The sequence below is a fragment of the Arachis hypogaea genome, chromosome 17 (assembly GCF_003086295.3).
Source record: "Arachis hypogaea cultivar Tifrunner chromosome 17, arahy.Tifrunner.gnm2.J5K5, whole genome shotgun sequence".
Classification (NCBI taxonomy): Eukaryota; Viridiplantae; Streptophyta; class Magnoliopsida; order Fabales; family Fabaceae; genus Arachis; species Arachis hypogaea.
Window position 1 is genome coordinate 71,216,305 of NC_092052.1, and position 24,325 is coordinate 71,240,629.

General features: G+C 40.2%; 1 non-coding gene across 1 annotated transcript; it reads left to right on the forward strand.

Moving 5' to 3' along the window:
* Nucleotides 1-6,988: 6,988 nt before the first annotated feature.
* On the forward strand, nt 6,989-7,096 carry LOC112767830 (small nucleolar RNA R71). Its single transcript, XR_003185270.1, has one exon. It is a non-coding gene; the product is annotated as a small nucleolar RNA R71 (small nucleolar RNA).
* Nucleotides 7,097-24,325: the final 17,229 nt, after the last annotated feature.

The window sequence follows — 24,325 nt, forward strand, 5'->3', positions numbered from 1 at the left end:
CTGTGCCCATACGCAAGCCTCCAAGGTAAGTGCTGAAGCCGAAATTCCCTTAGGGCGGGTATGATGGTATCCGTAGATCCATCGGCTGCCAGGTAGTGCGATAACTCTGAGAACAGCGTCCCAGTCAAATTGGTACATCTAGCGCTTGAGTGTGGCTTCCTGAAAGGCGTCCAGACCTTCTGGAATAGGGGGAAGACCTAGAGCTTTTTGAATGGCCTCTTCTGTAATGGGGACTTGCTTCTGACGGACAAAGACAGACTATAGGGTTGGCAGGTGGAAGTTGGAATAGAACTCGACTACCCAAGAAAGATTGACCTGCCTCGGCTATCTCTGTAGGAAACCCCATTGTCTTTGTGCAATTTGAGGCTCAACAAAGGTAGCAATATGGTTTGGGAGGAGAAGAAGGTATTCGTTGTTGTAGCTCTTTTCTGGCAAGATGGAGAACATCTGCTCACAGTAGCGATTGGGAAATCGTGCAGTGTCCTTTGCTGGGAAGGCTTTTTCTTTATCATCAACCTTTATAATCCTCTTAAGTCTCTTTGTTGAGGGTTTAACCGTAGTTGAAGAGGGTTCTGCCACTAATGCTCTTTTTGTTCCTCTTCTTGCTGTTGATTTGGGAGTAGCTTTCTCTTTTCCTTTCTTGGAGGCCATTCTGAAAAAGGGAAGAGAAAGTAAATTAAATTCAAAGAGATAGAGCAAGGAAGAGAATGGAAAAGGGTGGTTATGAATGCACAGTAAAAGGTAAATGATGTTATCACATGGTCATGACTACATGTGAAAAGTCATCAATGGAAAATAGTTAGTGCATATGAGGACAAGTGAATGCAAGGTGTTTATTGGCATGCTGGCAAAGGCATGAGTAGCATAGATCAAGCATCACTCGTAACAAACCATCACGTTTGTATTGACAATTATTTATAACGAATAAAATATAAAAGGGGTTTTGTGAAAAATGGGCATTTAATAGTATAGTAGAATAACGGAGAAAAGTGCAAAATATCATATGGGCTTTTTCACAAACACATAGCATGCATGGTGAAATAATGTATGGAAAGTATTAAATTGAACATGCAAGCAACCCTTTAAAAAGTAATATATAATTGCCAAACAAATTTAGAACAATCCACAAGCATATAATGAGAAATAATGACTCAAATAAATTTCTAACACCAAGTAAAAAGTAAGAAAATATGAATAATGAAAGTAAAAAGAAAAGAAAAGAAGATAACATAGAAAAAATAAGAAGAAAAATAGAAAAGTAAGGAGAGAAGAAGAAAAAGAAAACCTTGTTAATGGGGGAGAGAGAGAGAGAGTGAGGGTGTAAAAAGTAAGAAAGAAGGAAGAAGGAAGAAGGGAGGAAGAAGAAATAAGGAGGGAAAAGAGAAAATAGGATTTGAGGAGAAAAAGATAAGATAAGTGGCAAATCAGGGAAGTTGTGCGGCGCAATCGACGTGGTCGCGTGGGGAACGCGGTCGCGCGACTTGCGCTGATACTGATTGACGCGGTCGCGTGACCCGTTTTATGCCACTGGCGCGAGGGCAGCCTTGCACTCGCAGAACTCTCTGTTCAAAATCATTAATTGCCAAATATTGGGTGACGCGATCGCGTGGGGCATGCGATCGCATAAGTGGCCATTAGAAGGATATGACGTGGTCGCGTCGGTCACGCGGCCGCGTGGGAAGGATTGTGCGTTCAGCACCAATCCAGCACCACTCTAGCACAACTTTCGGTCGTTCACCCTTTTGACGTCGAATTCTAGGGCACGCGGCCGTGTGGGTCACGCGGTCGCATGGGAGGCCAATGTTCCCATGTGACGCAGACGCGTCGGCGACGCGGTCGCGTGGAGCAATTTGTGCCATTGGCACGCCTCCAGCCACGCTCCTACGTGACTCTCTGTTTGTTTTTATTTTCTCCCATCTCCTTGCGACGCGGACGCGTCAATGATGCGGTCGCGTCGCGTAACCCCCCCTTTTTTTTTAAAAAAAAAATAAAAGTATGTAAATGTAGATGCACGAAATGTACTAATAAAGAGAAGAGTTATTAAATAGAAAAAACTAAAAATAAAGAAAAGAACGATCATACCATGGTGGGTTGTCTCCCACCTAGCACTTTGCTTTAACGTCCGTAAGTTGGACGCTCCATTAGCTCACTCTTCGGCTATGTGAGGATCTTCCAAGAAGAAGATCTCGAGCTCCTTGTTTTTCTGCATCCTCTCTCCATGGTACAGCTTTAAATGATGTCCATTAACTTTGATAAGTTCAGAGCTTGAAGGATGGCTTAGGTGATAAACTCCGTACTGTTCGGCCTTCTCTACTGTGTATGGACCATCCCATCTTGATCTCAACTTGCCTGGCATGAGTCTCAGTCGAGATTTGTAAAGGAGGAGTAAGTCCCCAGGTTGGAACTCTTTTCTCTTAATGTGCTGATCATGTACAGCCTTTATCTTCTCCTTGTATAGTCTGGAGTTCTCATAAGCTTCTAGGCGAAGGCTTTCCAATTCTTGCAGTTGCAATTTCCTTTCAGCTCCGGCTTCCTCAATTCCCATGTTGCACTCCTTTACTGCCCAAAAGGCTTTGTGCTCGACTTCAACAGGGAGATGACAAGCTTTTCCATAGACTAAGCGAAAAGGACTCATCCCAATGGGTGTCTTGTATGCGGTTCTGTATGCCCAAAGTGCATCTTGTAGCCTGGTGCTCCAATCTCTTCAATGAGGTTTGACTATCTTCTGCAAGATACACTTTATCTCTCTGTTTGACACCTCGGCTTGCCCATTAGTCTGAGGATGGTATGCTGTTGCAACTTTATGATTTATTCCATGCTTTTTCATTAATCCTGTTAGTCTCCTGTTACAAAAATGGGTGCCTTGATCGCTCACGATTGCTCGTGGTGATCCAAAGCGACAAATAATGTGGTTTCTCACAAAGGAAATAACAGTGTTAGCATCATCAGTGCGGGTAGGAATTGCTTCCACCCATTTGGAAACATAATCTACAGCTAACAATATATAAAAATAACCATTAGAATTTGGAAATGGACCCATGAAGTCAATGCCCCAAACGTCAAAAATTTCACAGAAAAGCATAATTTGTTGAGGCATCTCATCTTTCCTGGATATATTACCAAATTTTTGGCATGAGAAACAAGATCTACAAAATTCAGCAGCGTCTCTAAAAAGTGTAGGCCACCAGAATCCACAGTCTAAGATTTTTCTAGCTGTTCTTTGAGGGCCAAAATGTCCTCCACTCTGAGATGAGTGACAGGCCTCTAAGATGGACTGGAATTCTGATTGAGGAACACACCGTCTGATTACCTGGTCAGCGTCACATCTCCATAAATATGGGTCATCCCATATATAATATTTAGACTCGCTTTTCAGCTTGCCTCTTTGATGCTTAGAAAAGTTTGGAGGAAAAGTGTGGCTAACTAGATAATTAGCTACAGGTGCATACCAAGGGACTACCTCGGATACTGCTTGCAGGTTATCAAATGGGAAATTATCAGCTATAGGAGTGGGGTCATCTGAAATGTGCTCAAGGCGACTCAAGTGGTCTGCCACTAAATTCTGGTTACCACTCCTATCCTTAATTTCTAAATCAAATTCTTGTAATAGCAGTATCCAATGTATAAGCCTTAGTTTGGACTCCTTTTTTTAGCTAATAGATACTTTAGAGCTGCGTGGTCCGAGTACACTACTACCTTCGTACCAAGTAAATAGGCTCAGAATTTATCCAGAGCAAAAACAATAGCAAGAAGCTCTTTCTCAGTAGTAGTGTAATTGGATTGTGCTGCATCTAGAGTTTTAGACGCATAAGCGATAACAAAAGGGTCCTTACCTTCACGCTGAGCCAATGCTGCTCCTACTGCATGGTTAGAAGCGTTGCACATTATTTCGAATGGCTGGCTCCAGTCTGGTCCTCTCACAATTGGAGCTTGAGTCAGGGCAGTTTTCAGCTTAACAAATGCTTATTTTCAATCTTCACTGAACTCGAACTCAATATCCTTCTGCAGTAGTCTGGATAAGGGAAGTGCTACCTTACTGAAGTCCTTAATGAATCTCCTGTAAAAACCTGCATGGCCAAGGAACGAGCGGACTTCCCTCACAGAAGAGGGGTAAAGTAAACTAGAAATAACATCCACCTTTGTTGAATCTACAGAAATGCCAGTATTAGACACAACATGTCCTAGTACAATCCCTTGTTTAACCATAAAGTGACATGTTTCAAAATTTAATACAAGGTTTACACTGACACATCTATCTAATACTCTAGATAATCCATCTAAGCAAAGACTAAAGGAATCGCCATAAACACTAAAATCATCCATAAAAACTTCCATACAGTCCTCAATAAGATCAGAGAAAAGACTCATCATGCACCTTTGGAAGGTAGCGGTGCATTGCACAAGCCAAAGGGCATTCTCTTGTAAGCATAAGTCCCAAAAGGGCATGTAAAAGTAGTCTTTTCCTGATCCTCAGGAGCTATATGAATCTGGAAATAACCTGTGTAACCATCTAGAAAATAATAATGTGATTTACGTGACAGGCGATCCAGCATTTGATCAATGAATGGAAGAGGATAGTGATCCTTATGGGTTGCTTGGTTGAGGTGTCTGTAGTCAATGTAGACCCTCCAAGCGTTCTGTGCTCTGGTTGCTATGAGCTCTCCATGCTCATTCTTCACTGTAGTGACTCCAGACTTCTTTGGTACTACTTGTAGTGGGCTTACCCATTCACTGTCTGAGATGGGATAGATGATCTGCCTCCAGTAGTCTGGTCACTTCCTTTTGACAACCTCTAAGATAGTGGGGTTCAGTCTTCTCTGGGGTTGACGAACGGGCCTTGCTCCCTCTTCTAAAAATATTCTATGCTCACATACTTGAGGGTTGATGCCTACTATATCTGCCAAACTCCACCCAATTGCCTTCTTGTGCTTCCTCATCACACTAAGTAACTGCTCTTCTTGTTGAGAAGTGAGTTCCCTTGCAATGATAACTGGACACTGTTGCTTGTCCTCAAGGTAAGAATATTTGAGGTGTGGAGGAAGGGGTTTTAATTCTAACTTCTGGTCATGGTCAAGCTCTGGGTTGTTTGGAGCTGGCAACAATGGGAAAGCACTGTCATTGTCTTCTGACAATGTCCCCACACTTGGACCTTGTCCTGTGTGCTTCTCTTCTAACTCCTCCTAGGGAACTTTAGCCACGGTTTCATCTATAATGTCACACTGGAAGATAGAATGATCTTCTGAAGGGTGCTTCATAACTCCATTCAGATTGAAACTTACTAATCGGCCATCTATTTCAAAAGAGTATGTTCCTGAAAAAGCATTCAATTTGGACTTAGATGTCTTCAGGAATGGTCTTCCAAGTAGGATTGATGATGGCTTCTCTGAGTCATTTTAGGGCATCTCCAGAATATAAAAATCAGTGGGGAATGTGAGTCCCTTAATGCCCACTAATACATCTTCAGCAACTCCAACCACTGTAATAATGCTCTTATCTGCTAACACAAAACGAGCTGCCGACCTTTTTAAGGGAGGGAGCCTCAAAATATCATATATAGACAAAGGCATTATACTCACACATGCTCCTAAATCACACATGCAGTTAGAAATTATCACACCACCAATAATACAATTAACCATAGAAGGACCTGGGTTACTACACTTTTCAGGTAAAGCTCCCATTAAAGCAGATATGGAACTACCTAAAGAAATAGTTTCTAATTCATTAATTTTGTCTTTATGTATACATAAATCTTTTAGAAACTTTGCATATTTAGGTACCTGTTGAATAACATAAAAAAGAGGAACAGTTACCTCAACCTTTTTGAATATCTCTACCATTTTGGGATCAGGTTCCAGCTGCTTTCTGGGCTTCCTTGCAAGTTGTAGAAATGGGATAAGAGTGGTGTCTTCTGCAGTATCTGTGCCCTGTGGTGCTTCCTTTTGTGGTTGCACTTCTTCTTTTTCAGCTATGTCCTATATGTCCTCTTCCTCTTCAGCATCTTCTATTTCCACTACCTCCTCAGCTGAGGCGTGCTCTGGTAGGGTTGGCTCCTCCTAATTCCTCTCCTGAAGTGTGGTTCCGGACCTCAGGGTGATGGTATTAATGCCACCCTTGGGATTGGGTAATGGTTGAGAGGGGATTCTACTGGAGCTCAAAGGTTGGTTATTGGAGTTATTCATTGATCCAATCTGTGAGACAAGAGCTTGTAGAGTAGCGTTCAGACCATTTAGAGTGGCATTAATGTTATTTTCCATGGTCTGTTGTCTCGGATCAATGGATTGTAGTAAATCATCATTAGAAGATGAGGAAGGATAAGTAATTTGAGAGGTCTACTGTTGGGTATTCTATGGTCCTTGGGACTGTCTCAGGTGAGGTGCTCTGTAAGGCTGATTCTGGTTCTGCTGCCTATTGTTGTTATTATTCCACCTCTGATTTCCCTGATTGTCTCTGCCTCCTCAGTTGTTGTTGTTGTCCCTCCAATTCTGGTTAGAATTGTCCTGCCATCCATGGTTGTAGTTGCCACCTTGATTGTACCCTTGGTTGGGGCGGTCATAGATGTTATGAGTGGCTGCTAGGTGTTGTCTTCTTGCTGGAGCTGCGGACACTCATCAGTATAGTGGCTATAATCAGCACAGATTTTGCAAACTCTCTGTGGGAGTAACTGTTGGTTTTGCTGTGGTGGAGAGGGTTGAGCTTGCTGAACTTGTTGTTGATTCAATTGCATATGCTTAAGCAAGTTGGTCATTTCACAAATACTCTGAGTCAAAGCAGCAGTCTCTCTACTAGAGGATACTTCTGCAACGGCTTTTGAACGGCCTTGTTTCTGCCTGTGATTTCGAGTAGATTCAGCTAAGTCACTGATCAATTGCCATGCCTCGTCAGTGGTCTTGTACTTTTTCATAGACCCATTGCTAGCACTTTCCAATGTGGTCTTATCTTGGGGCCTCATGCCTTGTGTGACGTAACCGAGTAATACTATCTTGTCAATCATATGGTGGGGGCATGCTTCCAGAAGATTATTGAAGCGCTCCCAGTATTCATAGAGAGTCTCAGATTCATCCTGAACAATCATGGAAATGTCTTTCCTCAGTTTATCAGTAACTTTGGCTGGAAAGAATTTTTCCAAGAATTCTCTTCTCAGTGTATCCCAGTTGGATAAAGTTGCTGCTGGTTGAGTGTAGTACCACTCTCTTGCCTTCCCCTCAAGACAAAACGGGAAAGCTTTCAGTAAAATTGAAGTTTCATCTGCACCATAATGCCTGACGGTAGAACAGGCTGCTTGAAAATCTCTCAGGTGCTTGATAGGCTCTTGAGCAGGCAAGCCATGAAACTTGGGCATCAAATTGAGCAGTGCGGTCTTTATTTCAAAGTCTGTAGTCACCGCTGGGTGATGTGCTTGAAATGGTTGCATTGTAAAATCAGGGGCTCCAGCCTCCTGGATAGTAACTCTCCTAGCTGCTGCCATATTACCTGCACGTAAATCAACCAAATCAGTAGAACGGGGGCTGGTTTCTTTCTCAAGTGAGGTTTCAGATCCGCCCTCAGAGAGGACTAACCGACGCCGAGCTTGCCTTATTCGTGAAATAGTTCTTTCAATCTCAAGATCGAATACTAGCAAGTTTGGATCAGGAAGTGAACGTGTCATCTAATGAAAGAAACAAGCAGCTCATGGTAGCAAGATAAAATAAAATACAAATAAATAAAATCTAATTAATAACTTTAGCACTCTATTGCAACTCCCTGGCAATGGCGCCAAAAATTGACGTGGCAGAAATTGGCTAATTAAGAATTGATATAAGTCGTGCGTTGCAAGTATAGTTCTTAACCAACCAGAAATTCGCTTATCAATTTAGAAAGGTTGTCACAAAAATTAAAATTTAAAATATGGGGAGTATGAATCCCAGGTCGTCTCCCAACGAGTTGCAGAAAGGTGTGCTATTTTATTAATCAAATATTTTCAGAAAAAGTTTGAGTTGAATAAACAGGAAATTAAATTGGAGAAATTAAGTAATTTAAATAAAAGCCTTGACTGGGAGTAGATTAGTTGGAAGCCCTATTCTTGTTGCAGTACTCTCAAGATTAATTGATAATTGAAGATCGTTCTATTTAGTTATCCCTTACTAAATAAGGGAAAGTCAAACTAGTTGGAATGATGTTTCTACTCACAAGTCCCAATCCGCTTACTTGGAAGGATTGGCGTTAGTGACTAGAGAGCCATCCAACAATAAACCCAATTACAATTTCTCCTTTGAACATTCTAACTCAAGGGTTCCTTTCAATCAACTCCCCATCAAGTCAAGGAACTACTCGCTCATTGTGAATGTAGAACTCGTAACATAGGAAAGGGAATTAAAGAAAGACATGATAAATAAAACTCAAAGAAATTAATTAAAAATAAAAGTAACTCTTGTATTAATAAATTCTAAAATAATCCAATAGTAAAATTGAGTAAATTAAAGGACATGGAAGAGTAAATCCAAGTAAAGAAAACGAACTAGAATGACGAAGTCTTGATGAGGTAATAACTCTTCTCAATATCCCAATGCAAAGAGCAATTGAAATAAAAATCCTAAGAACTATGAATGTGTAGAAAGAAAGCCTAGAGGAGGAGTAAAACTAGATCTAAAAACTAAAAATTGTGTAGAATGAATGTTGTCTTTGGTTTCTGCATGTCCTCTGGCTCTAGTCGGCTTTTCCGGGCCGAAAACTGGGTCAAAACAGGGCCCAAAATCGGCCCCAGCAAATTCTGCAGATTATGCAGATCGCGCATGTCATACGATCGCGTCATTCATGAGGACGCGTCATGCGGCGTTTTGCTTTGCCACGTGGGCGTGTCGTCCACGCCTCCGCGTCACTTGTGCTATTCCAATCCGCGCGGTCGCGTGAGCCATGCGACCGCGTCACTGTGATTTCCTCTCTTCCGTGCGGTTGCGTGAGCCATGCGGCCGTGTCACTTCTCGCTGGTCATCTCCTTAATTTCTTGTGTTCCTTCCATTTTTTGCAAGCTTCCTTTCCAATCTCCAACTCATTCATGCCCTGTAAAGCCTGAAATACTTAATCGAATGGAATAAAGGAGAATTAAAATACATAATTAAAATTCTCTAGGAAGCAAGTTTTCAATCATGTAATAATTTTAGGAAGGAAATATAAATGCATGCTAATCATATGAATAAGTGGGTAAAGATCATGATAAAACCACACAATTAAACACATTATAAACCATAAAATAGTGGTTTATTAGGCACCATCGGTGTGTATGCATACTATGCATGTGCATGCCCCTTATATCATTTCGAAGCCATGGATGTTAGCTTTCCAACGCAACTGGAACCGCATCATTTGGACCTCTGAAGCTCAAGTTATTGTCGATTGAGTGCGAAGAGGTCGGCTTGACAGCTTTTGCGATTCCTTCATTTCTTCATGAGTTCTCCACTTTTACATGCTTTTCCTTCATTCCCTTGATCCAATCCTTGCCTCCTAAATCTGAAATCACTTAACAAACATATCAAGGCACCTAATGGAATCAAGATAAATTAAATTTAACTATTGTAAGACCTAAAAAGCATGTTTTCACTCTTAAGCACAATTAAAGGAGAAGTTATAAAACCATGCTATTTCATTGGATAAATGTGGGTAAAAGATCATAAAATCCCCTAAATTAAGCACAAGATAAACCCTACAAATGGGGTTTATCAACTGGCCCTTGATGATGACAAGACTCCTGCTCCTGACTCGAAGGCCAAAGCTTCTGTGGCCCCTTCTGCTGAAGCTACCTGATCTGAGGCTGACCCTGATGTGGAGATCCTGAATGGTCTAGATTGTGTCGTCGGGGCCGTTCCTATTTCGGTTATTCCTCCATCTCCTCAAGATGCGGTGACGGAAGCGAAGTTGGATCCCTTATGACCTCTCATTTTATTGCTTTTTCGATTATGTGTTGATGCGGTCTGACCTGTGGACCTTTGAACTATTTTCATTGTAATATTCTAGGTTGTTCTCTGACATTTATGGTTGCTTTGTGATGCATTCGCATTTTAGCTAGATTAGCTAGTTAGTTTAATTTGTTTTAGTTTAGTTTCATGCATTTTAATCAAAATAAACAAGCACTTAGATGGATTCTCTCATCATACATTGATATGTTAAGAACTACGTCAATTTTATTCAATTTCATGCGGACAATTCAAGAAAAGTATGAATGAGTGAGTTATCTAAAGTTAGTTGCTCAAGAGACAGAGCTTTGATGTATTGCTATTTTGTTTTGTGATTATGACAGGGGAGAAGAGCACCAAATGTCCTTCAAGAACACCTCACAGCCAATAGCGCTACGCTCGCTTGAGCTTTCAGAATGCTACGTTCTCCTACAGCATAATCCTTGGCGCTACGCTTTCTTTACCACAGCGCTACGTTCTTCAACAAAGAGCGCCTGCGATACGGAATTGGGAAAATTTAGCTGGCGACGCGTACGCGTGGGTGACGCGTACGCATGAAGGTGATATTTTGAAGATCGCGCGTATGCGTGAGCGACGCGTACGCGTGAGAGCAACATTTTTTAACAAGCATGCGTACGCGTGGATGATGCGTGCGCGTGGGAGAGCACTCTTGGCACAAATGCTGCACTCTCCTGGAGAGTGCTGAAGATGACGCGTATGCGGAGGTGATGCGTACGCGTCACAAGTGCCAAAATGTTGAACGACGCGTACGCGTGGGTGCATGAGCGCTCCGCTCCCCTCAAGAATGCTACGTTCTCCTGGAGCAGAATATTCCACCAACCAAAAAGCCCATTTTGAAGAGTTTCCAAGTACACCTGAAGAAGAAAGTACACTAGTATAAATAGATGGCATCTTGAATTATTAGTGACTTCTTCTGGAGCTTCTTTTTCAGCTTTTTTTTCTTTTAGATGGTTTTTTTTTGTACTTTTGCACGTTTGAATTTTACTTTCCGCGGAGACTCTGATCACTTTTCCAGTTTCGTTTCTGTTTATAGTTTTATTTTCTTTTCCCTTTTCTATGTTTAGTTTAATTTTCAGTTTTGAAATTCTGTTTGAACTTAGAGCTATGAATCACTAAACCGCATTTTCACTAGGGGAGGAGCTTTGTTGGTTGGAATGAATTAATACTTTTTCTTTTCTTCTCAATTCAAGTTGATCTGTCTAAGAGGAAACTCTTGTGCTTCACAGACTCAATTACTATCGAGAGAGGGATTGAATCTATTTGAATTGTGTGATGAACTTGAGAAAGGAGTCACAGAAATTCAGTTTGGAGTTAATCCTCTCATAATTTTCTTGATTGATATATTCTTGATCGGTATGTGAGATGTAACCACCCTAAATTGAGATCATGAGAGTTGTGTGGCATTTAGGATTAGAAATTGATCTTCACCTCTTCCCATGAGCAATTAGATCAAAAGATTGGCAATTGTTTGTGATAAGAGAAATTGAATCAACAAGAGATTGGTATCCAATTACTCTCAATCCTCCATAGATCTATTCACATGATTGACAAGGAATTGATCACCATTAATTCATGAGAAATCAATATCTCTGATCCCTAGTGATCTCACCCATCATAAATCTTTATTTCTATTCTTTTGAATTTCTAATTGCCCACTACTTGATTCCCCTGTTTACATTTCTGTAATTTATCATTTCTGCCATTTATATTTCAGCTCTACTTTCTTGTAATTTAAGCTTCTGTTATTTACATTTTAGTTTCCACTTTCTTGCACTTTAAGTTTCTGTTATTATATTCCCAGCCATTTAATTCATTCTCTTTTACTTTCAGTCATTTCAATTCCTTGTCCTTTATAGTTATGCACTTTACTTTCATGTTAAATATATCAAGAAATCACAAATTGTGTGCCCAACTAAACCACCATTTAACTGAAGTTGCCTAATCTACCAATATTCGTGGGATCGACCTCACTCTTGTGAGTCTTACTACTTGATGCGATTCGGTATACTTGCCGGCAATTACGTGAAAAAAAATTTTCCATATCAAGTTTTTGGCACCGTTGCCGGGGATTGGTAAAGATTAACAATGATTAAGTCAGTGGTAGTCTGAGGAGGTGGCTAAAAACAATGGCCGACCACCAAGGAGAGTTCTAGCATCTTACACTTTCTCCAACCCAAGAAACTGTGGGAGCAATATACTGACTCCAAATGTTCATGCCAATAACTTTGAGTTAAAGCATCAACTGGTCACTCTGGTGCAGAATAATTGCTCCTATAGAGGGGGTCCTCTTGAAGACCCAAATGAACACTTATCTATCTTCTTAAGGATATGTAAAATAATCAAGAAAAATGGTGTGCATCCAGATATCTAAACGTTGCTGTTATTTCCATTCTTGTTGAGAGATAAGGCATCTCAATGGCTGGAGACATTTCCCAAAGAATGCATCAATAACTGGGATGATTTGGTGAGCAAATTCCTAGCTAAGTTCTACCTACCTCAGAAAATCATCAGATTGAAGACAGAAGTGCAAACCTTCACTCAAATAGATGGAGAATCACTATATAAGGAATGGGAGAGATACAAAGCCTTGATTAGGAAATGTCCACCAGAAATGTTTAGTGAATGGGACAGACTTCAGAATTTCTATGAGGGTTTGACTTTAAAATTCCAAGAGGCCCTGGATTACTCTGCAGGAGGTTCACTGCAGCTGAAGAAGCTCAGAATCTCATAGATACTGTGACCAACAATCAATATTTTTATGCTCATCAAAGGCAACGCCAACCAGCTTTAAAGAAAGTGGTATCAGAGCTTGAAGGTGTGGACACTATCTTGGCACAGAACAAATTGATGCACCAACAAATCCAACAGCAAATAGAGATTATGGCAATGAGAATAGATGGTCTTCAACTAGCTGCAATGAGCACTGCAAACTAACCACCAGTTGTGTGGGGAAAAATGAAGAGAGCTATGAAGAACAGCAACTTGAACAAGTTCAGTATATGCACAACCAAAGTTTTGGGCCAAATGATTTCCATGGGGACACGTATAACCCCTCTTGGAGGAACCACCCCAATCTGAAGTGGGAAGAGAACCAAAACTCATGGCAAAGAAATTCCAACCCAAGCAACTCCCGTAACACAAACCACCAGAACCATCAACCAACTAACCAAAACCCCTACAGGAAACCACAGAACAACTACCCCACATCCACTTATTATACACCCAATAACTCATCAACTAACCAAAATAACTTTAATCAACAATCATCACCCCACACTCAATCACAGCCACCCCAAGAAGCACAGAGAATCTCCAACCTTGAGAAAATGATGGAGAAATTAGCAAAGAACCAAGAATTGGCCCACAAAAACTATGAAGCCTCTTTAAGGAACTTGGAAAGACAAATTGGGCAGCTATCCAAGCAGCCAACAGAAAGGCCAATCAATGCTTTCCCGAGTGATACTATCCCAAATCCTAAGAAAGAATGCCAGGTGATCCAAATCAGAAGTGGAAAAACACTGAAAGATGGAACCAAATCTGCTAGCAAGGAACCAACAGAGGCAGAGAAAAGTGACCAGGAAAATTCCAAGAAGAAAGAGGAATCACAAGCACTAAAGAAAGGAAAGCAAGTCATAGAAGAGGAACAACAAGAGCGAAAAAAGGAGGTGATGCCCTATATCTCTCCTCTGCTATACCTTCAGAGGTTGAAAAAGGAGGTCAAAGACCAACAATTTTTTTCCCAAGTTCTTAGAGGTTTTCAAGAAGCTAGAAATTAACCTTCCACTTGCTAAAGCTTTGGAGCAAATGCCATTGTATACAAAATTCCTCAAGGAACTCATCAATAAGAAGAGAAGTTTGAATGAAATGGAAACTGTGATCTTGACTCAAGAGTGCAGTGCAGTGATTCAAAGAGGCATTCTACCAAAACTCAAAGATCCAGGGAGCTTCATCATATCATGCACCATAGGCAACATGACATTGGAAAGAGCTCTCTGTGATTTAGGTGCCAGCATCAATTTAATGCCTCTTTCAATGATGAAAAAGCTTGCAATAGAGGAAGTTAAACCCACCAGGATGTCACTTCAAATGGCAGATAGATCACTCAAGATACCTAATAGAGTTGTAGAGAACTTATTGGTAAAGGTTGAAGAATTCATCTTCCCTGACGACTTTGTCATCTTAGACATGGAAGAAGAGGGACACAACTCAATTATCTTGGGGCAACCTTTCTTAGCCACAGCAAGAGCCATCATTGATGTGGAGAAAGGTGAAATGATCCTCAGGGTGCATGATGAATAAATGATCATCAATATCTTTAAAGCAATGCAATATCCCCCTAAGAAAGAAAAGCACATAAGAGTGGAAATAATAGAAGAATTGGTGGAAGAAGTGCTTGGAACAGGCGGTCAGGAGGAACAAGAAGAAGAAATAAAAGTGGTCATGGATGAACAAGTAACTGAAATCTCTTTTGAAGACAAGACAGAGGAGGCAACAAAGCAAGAGTTGAAGCATCTTCCTCCTCATCTCAAGTATGCATTTCTTGGAGGAAAAGAGACCTTGCCAATCATCATCAATTCCTCCTTAAGCATGAAAGAGGAGGAAAAACTGATTGAAGTGCTGAAAACTTATAAGACATCTTTAGGGTGGGCAATTGATGACATCAAGGGTATAAGCCCTGCTATTTGTATGCATAAGATCCTGCTAGAAGAGGACTCAAGACTTGTGGTGCAACCTCAAAGAAGGCTTAACCCAACCAGGAAATAAGTGGTTCAAAAGGAGGTGATGAAGCTATGGAATGCGGGAATTATATACCCAATCTCTAATAGCCCTTGGGTGAGCCCAGTGCAAGTGGTACCAAAGAAAGGAAGAATGACTGTCATCTTTAATGAGAAGAATGAACTCATTCCTACAAGGATAGTGACAGGATGGAGAATGTGTATCGACTATAGAAGGCAGAATGATGCCACAAGGAAGGATCACTTCCCTCTTCCCTTCATTGATTAGATGCTAGAAAGATTGGCTGGCCATGCTTACTATTGCTTCTTGGATGGGTACTCTGGATACAATCAGATATTGGTAGACCCCAAGGACCAAGAAAAGACCTCCTTCACTTGTCTATTTGGAGTCTTCACCTGTCTATTTTGCTTTAGATTAGCTAGTTAGTTTAAATAATTTTAGCTTAATTTTATGCATTTTATTCAAAATAAATAAGCATTTGAATGAAGTTCTCATTATACATTAAGATGTCAAAGGCTAAGTAATTTTATGGTTGATTTTATGCAAATGACAAAAGAAAAGTGTTAAATACTTAAATTATAAAAATTGAGATGCAGAGCTTTGATGAGATGTTGTTTTATGATCATGGCAGGGGAGAAGAGCGCTACGCTCATTAGAAGAACGCTACGTTCCCCTGCAGCACACCTCCTGGCACAATACTCCCTTTCAAGAGCGCTACATTCTTCAGTGACACGTACGCATATGTGACGCGTACGCGTGGAACAACATTTTTTGAAGGGCCACGTGTATGCGTGCATGACGCGTAGAGCGCTACGCTCTTCAAACCAAGAGCGCTACGCTCTCTCTCAAAGAGCGCCTATGACAACCTTCAAAGTGGGATTAAGAATTTGCCACCGACGCGTATGCGTGGATGACGCGTACGCGTGGGTGTGGCATTTGAGAAGAATCACGCGAACGTGTGAATAAGGCAGCAGCGTGGAATTGGCATTTTTGAGCCCACGCGTACGCATGGGTGACGTGTGATGACAAGTCATTTTAGGCTAGTTTTACTAGCACTTTTTACTTATTTTCATTAGGTTTCATGCATTTCTTGCACAATAAGTAAGTGGTTGGAGTGAAATTTCATGTCTATCTTGATTTAGTCAAACATTGTTGATTTTATCCAATATCATGAGATTTATGCGAGAATTATATGATTATTATGAATGATGCAAAATCTTATGATTTTAACAAGGCTTTGATTGAATGTTTTGATTGATGACAGAAGAAAAGAAGAAACAGAAAAGAAAGCAATCCAGAGGAACGCTACGCTCAATTGAAGAACGCTACGCTCTCTAGCGACGCACATGTGTACATGACGCTTACGCTTAGGGCAACAATTTTTGGAGACCCACGCGTACGCGTGCATGACGCATATACGTGGGTATGGTCAGCGCTCGTTAACAAAGAGAGCGCTATGATCTCTAAACGAGTGCCTGCGACAAGTTTCAAATTTGGGATTGAAGATTTGCAACTGACGCTCACGTGTACATAATGCGCACGCATGGATGCAACAATAGTGATGAACAACGCGCACACGTACATGACTCGCACGCGTCGATGGAGCATCTGGGAACAAGCACGCAAACGCATAGATGGCGCAGAAGTTGGGAATTGATGATTTGCCATCCACGCGCACGTGCAAAGGATGCACACGCGTGGGGAGCGCTGATGGCGCCAACATAGCGGTCGTTTAAAGAACGCTACCAGGGACGCGCACGCGTGAATGGTACGTGCAAGCATGGCTGAGGCTGAAGACAGTGGCGACGCGCACGCATATGTTACGCATACACGTCGATGTGCAAAAAATGAATGGGACGCGCACGCACAAGGGACGCGTACGTGTCGGTGAAGAGCATTGTGCTCTCTTTGAGAACGCTACGTTCTCCTGAAGCTGCAACCAAGTACCTTTTCTGATCCACTTCATCAAGGGTCAAAAAGTCCACTCCAAGTACTTGATTACTGAATTATAAAGTGTATAAATAGAGGAAAATTTGATTTCATTAGGACCTTTTGATCTTTTACCTTTTCTTTTAGTTCTTATTTTTAGGAGTTCTTCAGAATTTTAGATCTGAATTTGGATTTCTTTCTATTTATCAAGTTTCTGTAATTTTTCTTTTCTATTTTGATGTTAGAGCAATGATGAACTAAACCCAAATTTCATTAGGGGGAGGAGCTCTATTGTAATTCTAATAAATCAATGAAATTCTTCTTATTCTCAATTCAATTGTGTAGCTATTGGGAATCTTCTGTTTTGATTTTAAATTACTCACTCCAAAAGGGGTTTTAATTCAGTGAATGCTTGTGTGAGCCTCGAAAGGGGAATCACTTGCATTAGAGTTGGAGCTCTATCCTTCACAACTCTCTTGATCAACACCATTCGGGAGGAATTGAGATCTTGAGAGATTTTGTGGCTTATAGATGAGAGATATGCACTTAACCTCTTCTCATGACAATTAGATCAAGGAATTGGCAAGATTGATTGTGATTAGAGAGATTGGATTACCAAGAAATTGGGATCCAATCAATTTCAATCCGCCATAGATCTACTCAAATGATTGAGAAGGGAGTTGAGACTCAATTGATTCATGATGGATTACAGTATCTCCAATCCCTGATGAATCACTTTCTTTGATTTCATTAATTCAGATCTCTTAAATTTCTTTAATTCTACAGTTGCTTACTGTTGTTTTGATCACCTGCACCCAAATCCCTTTATTATTCATGCAATTTAAGTTTCCTGGCAATTTAGATTCTGCAATATAAATTTCTTGCACTTTAAGATTCAGTTATTTACCTTTCTTGCAATTTAAGTTTCAGCTCTTTTAATTTCTTGCACTTTAAGTTTCAGCCATTTAAGCTTCCTACAATTTACTTTTCTGTCAATCTATATTTTGCACTCTAGCTTTCGTGTAATTTACTTTCTGTTAATCAAATTTCACTCCATTAATCAATATTAGCTTAACTAAATTCATCACCATACTAAAATTGCTTAATCCATCAATCCCTGTGGGATCAACCTCACTTTTGTGAGTTTTACTACTTGATGCAACCCGGTACACTTGCCGGTAAGTTTGTTTGGAATCGATTTTCCCTCATCAAGTTTTTGGCGCCGTTGCCGGGGATTGATTTAGATTGACAATGATTAAGTAAGTGATAATCTAGATAAAGCATTTTTTCCTTTGTTTTTGCTAGGCATATTAACTGTTTGTGATTTTATTTCAGCTAACTTTAACTTTACTCTGGCAATAGAGTGTTCTGTCTTTGTTTTCCTTGGGTTTGTTTGTGTTGTATGCTAGGAGGGAGAAGAGGTGCATCCACCTCTTTTGATTCTGAGCCAGAGAGAAGATTCTTGAGGTTGAGAAGAGAAGCAAGAGGGAAGGGAGTGATTGGAGAAGAAGAATCAGAAGGGGAAGATCAAGAGATGGAAGGTAACTTCCTTAATCCACCAGAAGAGGTGGCCAACAACAATGGCCAACCTCCAAGGAGAGTTCTAGCATCACACACCTTCCCCAACCCAAAAAACTGTGGGAGCAGTATACTCACTCCTAATGTTCATGTAAATAACTTTGAGTTGAAGCCTCAACTTATCACTTTGGTACAAAACAATTGTTCCTATGGAGGAGGCCCCCTTGAAGATCCGAATCAACACTTATCTGTCTTCTTGAGGATATGTGAAACTGTTAAGACAAATGGTGTGCATTTAGATATCTACAATTTGCTGCTATTTTCATTTTCTTTGAGGGATAAGGCATCTCAATGGCCAGAGACATTTCCCAAAGAAAGCATCAACACTTGGGATGATTTAGTGAACAAATTCCTAGCTAAGTTCTACCCACCTCAGAGGATCATAAGATTGAAGACGGAAGTGCAAACATTCACTCAAATAGATGGAGAATCACTTTACGAGGCATGGGAGAGATACAAAGCTCTGATTAGGAAATGTCCACCTAAGATGTTTAGTGAATAGGACAGACTTCAGAATTTCTATGAGGGGTTGACTCTAAAAGCTCAAGAGTCCCTGGATTACTCTGCAGGAGGTTCATTACAACTAATGAAAATAGCTGAAGAAGCCCAGAATCTCATAGACACTGTGACCAACAACCAATACTTGTATGCTCATCAAAGGCAACGCCAACTAGCTCCAAAGAAAAGTGTATTAGAGCTTGAAGGTGTAGACACTATTTTGGCACAAAACAAAATGATGCACCAACAAATCCATCAACAAATGGAGATATGGCAAAGAGGAAAGATGGTCTTCAACTAGCTGCAGTGAGCACTACAAACCAACCACCAGCTGGGTGGGGACAACAAGAAGAGAATTATGAAGAGTAGCAGCCAGAACAAGTTCACTATATGCACAACCAAGGTGCTGGACAGAATGAATCTCATGGAGACACTTACAACCCCTCTTGGAGGAACCACCCCAATTTAAGGTGGGGAGACAACCAAAATTCATGGCAAAGAAATTCCAACTCAAGCAACCCTCGCAACATAAACCACGAAAACCATCAAACCACTAACCAAAACCTATATAGAAAACCACAAAATAATCACCCCTATCCAATTTCTATCCACCCAATAATCCATCAACTAACCAAAATAACTTTCAACCACCATCTACATCCCACATTTAGCAACAACCACCCTAAGAATCCCAATGAATCTCCAACTTAGAGATGATGATGGAGAAAATGATAAAGCATCAAGAATTGGCCAACAAGAATCATGAGACTTCAATAAGGAATTTAGAAAGACAAATTGGACAATTTTCCAAACAGACAACAGAGAGACCAAAAAATGTTTTCCCAAGTGATACCATTTCAAATCCCAAAGAAGAATAAAAAGCAATTAAACTCAGAAGTGGAAGGACACTGGAAAATGATGAGGGTGACAGTGAAGTGGCAGCTGAAGAGAAGGACTAGGAGAAACTCAAGATGAAGGAGGAAGAGCCACGAGGTCCAAGGAAGGGAAAACAAGTCATGGAAGAGCATCCACAAGAACAGAGGAAGGAGGTGAAGCCTTACATTCCTCCTCTGCCATACCCTCAAAGGTTGCAAAGAGATCTCAAGGACCAACAATTTCCCAAGTTTCTAGAGGTTTTCAAGAAACTGGAAATCAACTTACCACTAGCTGAAGCATTGGAGCAGATGCCCTTATATGCAAAATTCCTCAAAGAACTCATTAATAAGAAGAGAAGTTGGAATGAAAAGGAGATCGTGATCTTGACCCAAGAATGCAGTGCAGTGATTCAAAAAGGTCTCCCACCAAAACTCAATGACCCTAGGAGCTTCTTCTTGCCTTGCACCTTTGGCCTCTGTCTATGATGAGAAGGTTGTCTATAGAAGAAGTAAAGCCTACACGAATGTCCTTGCAACTTGCTGATAGATCAATGGTGATCCCCAATGGAGTGTTTGAGAATTTCTTAGTCAATGTGGGTAAGTTCATATTTCCAGCGGAATTTGTGATCCTGGATCTAGCTGAAGAGGAAAGCGATTCTATCATATTAGGACGACCCTTCTTAGCCATAGCAAGAGCTATAATTGATGTGGAAAAAGGTAAAATGATCCTCAGATCACATGATGAGCAGATCACTCTAAATATTTTTAAGGAGATGCAACATCCTGCTGAAAAGAAAGTTTGTATGAGAATTGAGGAGGAAGATTTAAACTGGAAGGAAAAACCCAAGGAAGCACTCATCAACTCACCCTTGGAGAAGAAGATAGACACTGAAGAAAAACAAAAGGGTCATGAAGATAAGAAGGCTGAGAAGGGAGTGCAAAAAGAGGTTACAAGATTAATCATTAAGAAAAAAGCCCCTGACATAAAGCCTGCTGCCAAGAAAGAAAGGTCACCAAAGGAAGGAAAGAAGAGCAAGAAAAAGGTTCCAAACGGGTGAAAAAACAGGAAAAACCCAACTGAGGAGTTCTCAGAAGGAGACAAAGTAAAACTAATCTACCAACAGTTGAAGGCATTTCCACAAGCTGATGATTATTACACTATCAATAAGATACTCTCATTGGAGCATATAGAAATTGTTCATCAAAACACAGGAAAAAGGCTCACAGTAAGAGGGGACAAGCTGAGGCACTATGATCATCAGCCACCCTAACAAAGAACCAATGTCAAGCTAGTGACAATAAAAGAGTGCTTGTTGGGAGGCAACGCAACCAGAGGTAGCTTTATTTTCCTAGCTATTTCAATAAAAGAGTTAAGTAAGTTCATATGTATTGCAAGGAGCTAAGTTTGGTGTTACACACCAAAATAATTTAAAGGTGAATGTAGGATGCTATGTTTGGTGTTCCACCAAAAATTTCACTAAAAACATGTTTCAACCCTCTGCATAAATGGTCACTGGCTCCAAACAATCAGGGAAACTACTCAACCATTGTTTGCTTTCTAGTTTATAATTTGTTTTCTTTAATAAAAGCACAAGGTTTCATGTATGAGATTAATCTGATGCATAGCAGACAGTGGCAAAGAACTAAGTTTGGTGTTCACATACCAAAGTAAGTTCAAAAGCCTACAACCATTCATGCATGCTAACCATCTTTCAAGTGCTTGAGGAACAAGCAACTTCTAATAACTTTGCAGGAATTCAATCAATCTCTTGGAAGCACTATCCACCCTCACCCAAGGACACAAAGAAGGATGCAAAAGCTATGGAACATGAGGACAAAGAAATAAAAAATTAGAAGACATCACCAAGAGGTTGTATTGTTACTTAATTCCCTCTGATTTGAAGTGCTTTAAATTGGAAGTATAATTGTTTCCCTGCTGAGTGGTATTAATCTAGTTATAATTAAATTGAATTCTGTTATCTGTCTTTGAATTATCATTTTGGGCTGCTAGTTTAAAATGCCTAGATCATGCCACCCTACTTGAATTCATGTCTTGTATTCCTCTGCATATATAAAAGAAAATGTTGAAACAGAAAGTGAAATTGTCCAATTTGATAAGAATGAGAATAAAGTTCAGTGGTGGTATATGCTAGATTGTTCAAAGTAAGCTCACTAATAAAGGATAAGGGTTGGAATATTCCTGTATAGTATAAACTAGGCTACTGTTTGTGAACTCTTAATGATAAAGATCCTTGGAAAAAGAAAGAGTAAGAAGGAAAGAAAGAAAAGCCAAGAATTGGCAACAAAAATGAAAGAAACAAATAATAAAGCTAGACACCAATGGCAAGAAAGAGTAAGAAGGAAAGAAAGAAAAGCCAAGAATTGGCAACAAAAATGAAAGAAACAAATAATAAAGCTAGACACCAATGGCTTGGACCTTGAGACACATGCCTGTGGTGCTGTTGTATTAGGATCTTCTTGGATAATTAGGTTCTGAGGAGTATTTTAAAATTTGGTAACTTGGATTAACTAATCTGGGATTATCAACCGAAAATCCACTATCAAGAGCAACCTAATTACAAGGCAGTTAGTGACCCAAAGAGGTGCTGAGCATCAATGCTCTTGAGAATAATGAGCCAAGTGTCTATGGTGTGTATGTGTTGATTGAAAAACAAAGCTAAAAGGCTGCTGCAATACATAACACTTAGCTGCAAAGAAAAGTGTAAGCTTTCTAGCAGAAAAAAAACAAAAAAAAAAATAAATTCAAACATCAAGGATCAATAAATAAAGTTTCATAGTAGCATCTTGATTAGCACTTAAAGGAACATATAAATCTTGAAAACTAATAAAAGTAGAGCTTCAATTATAGTCTGCATGAAACCCCATGAACTTAGGCTGAATGCTTTCAAATAAGGATGAATATGCTTTTCTGTTTTCTTACAATTTTCTCATGTTCTACTGCTTGCTTGGGGACAAACAAGGTCTAAGTTTGGTGTTGTGATGACAAGTCATTTTAGGCTAGTTTTACAAGCACTTTTTGCTTGTTTTCATTAGGTTTCATGCATTTCTTTCACAATATGTAAGTGGTTGGAGTGGAATTTCATGTCAATCCTGATTCAGTCAAACATTGTTGATTTTATGCATTATCATGAGATTTTTGCAAGAATTATGTGATTATTACGAATGATGCAAAATCTTATGATTTTAGCAAGGCTTTGATTGAATGTTTTGATTGATGACAGAAGAAAAGAAGAAACAGAGAAGGAAGCAATCCAGAGGAATGCTACGCTCAATTGAAGAACGCTACGCTCTGTAGCGACGCACACGCGTACAGGATGCTTACGCATAAGGTAACAATTTTTGGAGACCCACACGTACGCGTGCATGATGCGTATACGTGGGTATGGTCAGCTCTCGTTAACAAAGAGAGCACTACGTTCTCTGAACGGGCGCCTGCGACAAGTTTCAAATTTGGGATTGACGATTTACCACTACCGCGCACGCGTACATGACTTGCACGCATTGATGGAGCATCTGGGAACAAGCACACAAATGCGTAGATGGCACGGAAGCTGGGGATTGATGATTTGCCATTCACCCACACGTGCAAAGGACGCGCACGCATGGGGAGCGCTCATGGCGCCAACGTAGCGCTCGTTTAAAGAACGCTACCAGGGACGCGCACGCGTGAATGGTACGCACAAGCATGGCTGAGGCTGAAGATAGTGGCGACGCGCATGCATATGTTACGCGTCCGCCTCAATGTGCAAAAATGCAAGGGACGCGTACGCATTGGTGAATGAGCGTTGCGCTCTCTTTGAGAACACTACGTTCTCCTGAAGTTGCAACCAAGTACCTTTTCTAACCCACTTCATCAAAGGCCAAAAAGCCCACTCCAAGTACATGATAACTGAATTAGAAAGTGTATAAATAGAGGAAAATTTGATTTCATTAGGACCTTTTGGACTTTTACCTTTTCTTTTAGTTCTTATTTTTAGGAGTTCTTTAGAATTTTAGATCTGTTTCTGGATTTCTTTCTGTTCTTTAAGTTTCTGCAATTTTTCTTTTCTGTTTTGATGCTAGAGCAATGATGAACTAAACCCCAATTTTATTAGGGGGAGGTGCTCTATTATAATTTCAATGAATCAATGAAATTCTTCTTCTTCTCAATTCAATTGTGTAGCTATTGGGTATCTTCTGTTTTGATTTTGAATTACTCACTCCAGAAGGGGATTTAATTCAGTGAATGCTTGTGTGAGCCTCGGAAGGAGAATCACTTGCATTAGAGTTAGAGCTCTATCCTTCACAACTCTCTTGATCAACACTATTCGGGAGGAATTGAGATCTTGAGAGATTGTATGGCTTATGGATGAGAGACCTGCACTTAACCTCTTCTCATGACAATTAGATCAAGGAATTGGCAAGATTGATTGTGATTAGAGAGATTGGATTACCAAAAAATTGGGATCCAATCAATTTCAATCCGCCATAGATCTACTCAAATGATTGAGAAAGGAGTTGAGACTCAATTGATTCATTATGGATTACAGTATCTCCAATCCTTGATGAATCACTTTCTTTGATTTCTTTAATTCAGATCTCTTGAATTTCTTTGATTCTACAATTGCTTACTGTTGTTATGAACCCCTGCACCCAAATCCTTTCATTATGCATCCAATTTTAAGTTTCCTGGCAATCTAGATTCTACAATTTAAATTTCTTACAGTTTAAGATTCAGTTATTTACCTTTCTTGCAAT